Consider the following 5,424-nt stretch of genomic DNA (forward strand, 5'->3'; position numbering starts at 1 on the left):
TCTAAGGCCATCCGGCTACCGTAGAGGGAACCAACCAACCTTTTGCAGGCGCTGAAACGTCCCATTATTCAATGAAAAGAAATACTGGAAGCGATAACTTGGAAACTGCGGAAATGAACAAAAAAGAAATAATTGCGCAGGACATATAAGTGGGAATAAACGTTGTCGTATGAAGTGGCAGGTAATGTAGGTATATTTAACACACAGGGTAAGAAACGAACAGCAATTAAAAAAATTTGAAACATGCAGTTAGCGGAGCCTGAAGTTCGATACTGCAGTCGCTGTTAATAAAATGACGTTAGTAGGAAATAAACAAAAAAGAAGAGCAAACAACGCACCACAAGGGAAATCTTTGTCGGCATACTTGTAAAGAAGTGACACTAGCATCACTTTTTTTTTTTTCAGAATTTGCACGAAGAACGCTTACGTACACAAATTTAACGTGAGCTCTGGTTATTAGAAATGAGATATGTGCGTAAGTTGGACATGAACGTGATTTACTGTCAGCGGTCAGTGATACCAAGCATGAAGTCGTGTAGGAAAAAATGACAGAAGCATTTTTGCAAGACTTACTTTGGCGAGTCTATGTATTTGCATATAAAGTTACCACCCAACTGAGATCACACGTTCTAAATTGTTTGCGGAGACAGTCAAATAGAAAAACTCAGCGTTGAACGTGCGGGATCGCTACAACTGCAGGGATAGTTGTTGAAGGCAAATGTATGTAGACACGGAGACAGGAAAGTTCCATTGTATAGGCAATAACCCTGACGAAACTTGCATGCCAGCACATATAGGTAGATGACATTTTAACTCTTTTTGCACTGTAATAATGTGGTGACGTTACAGTAAATAATACCGAAACAATAGAGAAAAAAAAACTGTGTTTGTTTACCAGCGGTCACGACTGCAACACATTCTTCTTTTCTTTGCGCTGCAGCATACATCAGTAGAAGAAAGATTTAGGACATGAAGTCACTGATACCACTACAGGGATTTAAATTGGCTACCAGGACGCCATCATATATGATTAATGTGCGAGTATAAGAACTATTTTTTCTTTTTTACTTGAGCAACTGAAAGAACTTATGAAAGTTCCCCATAATCTACACTATATTACGATACAGTTGCGCATACTATAACGGTATGACGGCACTCTCTGATCGTGCCGACAACGTGGAAACAAATAATAAAAGCCGCTCCATATAAGCACCGAGAGTGCTCGTATCGACGAGCCAGGTCCCACATCTGCTTAGCCATTGGTTCTTGTCAGTAGGAAGCGTAGAACGGTCACTGCTCTTGCAACACAACAAGCAGACTCGCAACATGCTCAACACGTTCGGTTTAATCAGCTAAAAGCGAGAACATTGTAAACTTTTGTTGGTATTTATGTTTGAAAGTCCTGTAGTTCGCTCTCAGTCCTGTCACTCGTGGGCAGCGCAGGACCGCCGCAACCATCGAAAATGTGAGGAACGCGAGGTATGGAAGAACCTGCGCGCGTTAGCAGCCCGCTATTGTTGTGACTTTTCTTTCTCTTCCTAGGCCTCCGTAGAAAATTTCACTGAGTAGGTTTGCACCTTTAATCGAACGAGCAAAAAATGACGCTCGATATACGCAAATTCTGCGGCTTCGCGCCTTCCGTATTATTCTCCCGCGTTCTGATTGCGTCCGCGGTGCGGGAAGGAACAAATACCTTGTCTTTCGGCGAATAACAGAGGACGATTTGTGGCGAGCAATTTTTCTTCGCTACCTTGAGGATGCGGGGGGCCACGGCAGCGAAATTAAAATCTGAGCGAGAAAGAAAAAAAAGAGAGAGAGAGAGGGAGAGTAAAAGCAACTCTGCTTTCTCTTCGCTTCTGAGCTGTGCAACTGGAACTAATTTTTTTTTCTTTCGCCGAATTGAAAGAGAGAAAAATTATACTGCACATTGAATCTAAGTTATGAGCCTATTACTGCCGATTCCGTGACAGTGGAAACAGAGGCTGCCGGAAAAGAAAAGGAGTTACAGGGCGGAATAAATAGAGAAAGGGGAACACCAAGAGAGAGAGAGAGCACCAGGAGAGAGGTGCGAGGCAAGGCTCAAAACGCGGCCCAGGCGAGAGCGTCCACCCGACAATGCCCGGCCGCGCTGTTCCTTTCTCATTGCGTGTGTGAGCCCGAAAGCTTTTTCAGAAATGAAATGGACGGAGGAAAGCTCCGCAGCCGGAATGTATTATCAGCTCCGGCGAAGTGCATTGCGGTCGAGGGCTGGGCTGCTCGGGTGGAGGTGGGCCGTGGGGGAAAGGGGGTTCGCAACGGTCTTTTTATGCGGGCGCGCGCGTCCCGCGCTCCCGTCCGCCGCTTAATGTGGCACGCTTGCCAGTCGCGGTGTGCGGCGCTGTGTGGAAACGCCGCGTACCACGCGCCAAGCGCGCGCGCTTCGACGCCGCCGATGTCGATGTGTCCTCTCGCTCTCTGCCCGTTTGTCTTCCTCTCCCTGACTTTCTTTTCTTCTTTTCTTTTTTACTTGTTCTTTTTCCGCCCGCAGGAAAGCGCACCTTCCATGCCAAGCAGGAACGGCAGCAGCGAAGAGCGAGTATGCGGGGCTGTCCGCATCTTGTTCGCATCAGATGTCAAGAACGGAATGATAAATCCTGCTTTTCATTGACTGTGCATTCATTCCTTTTTTCTGTCTTGCTGCGCATGCTTTGCTAGCTGTGACGTTTATGCCGGACAGTGCGGTAGTGACACTGAGTTGGTGATACCGGAGCCGGAGAGGGCATTTTGCATTTTGCTTTGAACATACGTCCTGGCGCGCCCGAGGACGTTACTAGAATTTGAAAAATGTAATCATCAACATTGAGAAGTGCCAACAGTGTTCCTGAGATATAAAAAGAATTATTCCTCCAAAGCTTTCTCTTTCTTTTTTTTCTTTTTTCTTATCATCCACGGCACGCAACAAAATATGTGCTTGGCACTGCCGTTATAGTCGCGTGCCACGTAAGTAACAGTTACCGAGTTTCGTCTTCATTTGAGTAGTTGATCTTTGTGAGCGAGTTACTCAGCGAGTTGTGGATGTAGTCATGTTTGTTGCACGACCGAGGTAATCCTTGACACTTGCGCACTGCCTGGCTTTGTAAACTCTCGAGTGTGCTATTATTCGAATTGCGTATATTCGCTAACACAGGCAGACTGTAAAGTAAAAAGCCCAGAAACAGAGCTCTGTACAGCGACAGTATGATGTGCACAGATCTACCACACAGCCACGAACACAGCAGAAAATTCAAACAAAAGTCCAGGCGCACTCCTTTCTCGGAGAAACCTCTGTCCTAGCCTGCAGTGTAACATCACACGCTGGTCGCTTCCGCATCAGAGGCATTGCTCCTGCAGCGCACAAACTGCCAGAAGCAGCGCGAATAACGTTATGAAACGCAGAGCGCGCAAAGCCGCCTCTGGAAATGCACCGCGCAGCAAGAGAAGAGAGACAAACGAGCAAAAAAGAGAGAAAAGGAAAATGAGCAGATGGGAGTTGTGACGTAAAGGTAACGCGGTCTCTTCGCTCCGATATGGTAGAGGTAGGATAGGGATGTCACTTGCCGGTGCTTGTCGAGGCATTGGATCTAGGCAGCCTCTGTTGCGGAGAGGGTGACACGCGTCCTCGCACCATGACCCCGCCACATTTCATTTGCTTCTACCTCGGCTATCATCGGGAGCTTTGGACATCCCCAAGTATATGCAGTATCAGCAGGCGATGCGCCCGTGGAGGACTGGTTCTACCTTTTCGAGCTACATGCAACCGCTGCATTGTCGTCATAGCGGGAGATGGTCACAAACGTCACTATACATGATCAATGAATAAGTCATCGGTTAGGCCTTTCGTTTTACTTGACGCACATCTCCGAAAACGACGAATGGTGGAAGAAAATTGAAGAATAAATGGTAAGTTGCTTTGCAGTATACTATGTCGGTGACCTCTATACATTACCAACCAGCTAACGCTTGAGTTCGCCCGACGCCGCTCAAGTCGCCCTGAACGGTTATTCTTGCCGCAGCTATCTACACAATCAAAGCGTAACGTTTGTCAGCCATGTCAAGATTTACCTCCTTTGCGGAACTCATCGAATATTTACCTTTAACTTTGGCCTGTCGCAAATGCCACGCATAGCCGCACGCCTAGCATAATTTCATCACTCGCAATGGACACAGTAAAACTTCAGCTCACTGATAGACATCCACACCGCTTCTTCCTTTCAAGGTGCAAACATTCACCATGTTTCACTTTCGTGCAGAAATCCCTATTGTCTACGTCTTAGGTGCACTCGTGTCGTTATTGAAGCTCCTGATGCATTCTATCCATCATCTCGTATGCGCTGCCCTCGGCCGGTTTTGCGTCACCTTGCTTTTATGTAATTGATAAACCTCGCTGCGCGCCTCACAAGTTCGCAACATTCACGCTCGACATGTCAAGGTATTCACGCAATATATCAAACTATGCCACCGCTCTTCAGGACAAATTCGTCCGTTAGGGGTTTTTTGCTCCCAACTTAAGCAAAGAGACAACCGACTAGTCAAGGGAAAAATGTGGTCAAGCCATGCCCCCTGCGGCATCGTCCAGTGGTCAACCCCATGAAAATCGAAGCAGCATGGACTTGATCTTCGATAACAGCCACACACAACTGTCACAAAAGCTTCGCGTTCAAAGTAGACCTAAATGCTGCATCAGGCCGTTTCTGGGGAGAAAAATGTTTCACGTTGCAATTTAAGTGGAACTGGGGTCGTATGGCTAGCGGTGCTTCAAGGTTGTCTAAACTGCTTTCGTACGAAACTCGGGCCAACGTCGCAAAGCTTTTCGTTCGTACCTGCTTGCTATTGACCGTCTGGCGTTAATAATATGTCCAGTGTCATGATTGGCTGGCAACCGTATCTTAAGAGCAGTACTAGCGTTCTAGCGTAAGAACGGTCCTCGGACACATACTCATAAAACGTCATTATACGTTAGGTTACGTTCCGTTAGAGTGAAATGTACTCAGCGGAGACTCATATTTAACAATTTCTTCGTTCATGGACCTTGCGTTCGGCATTATGCCTGAATTTCTTGCTTAAGTCTTTGATTAGGGTGGTGCGTTTTGTTTTTGATGAAGATCCTGTCATTTGCGTAAGTTATAGAAGAAATAAGTTTCTGTACTCTTGCAAAATGTTTAACGTACATAGAAAAATCGTATTTATGAATTTTCTTAGATGTATGTATCTTAAGCAATACGTAAAATAACGTCGTTCCATGTGTACCTGTTGCGACGTTTGTGACATACCCGTATTAATTATTTTCACCTAAAGCTCGCAATACGTGGTGAACTTTCGGCCCTCGATATGCCGTGTGGTCTTACTTATTAGGTTAGTTGGTGATCAAGAGTGGCGAAATAATAATAATAATAATAAACAATGTAG

This window comes from Dermacentor silvarum, chromosome 1, assembly GCF_013339745.2.
Source record: "Dermacentor silvarum isolate Dsil-2018 chromosome 1, BIME_Dsil_1.4, whole genome shotgun sequence".
NCBI classification, from domain to species: Eukaryota; Metazoa; Arthropoda; class Arachnida; order Ixodida; family Ixodidae; genus Dermacentor; species Dermacentor silvarum.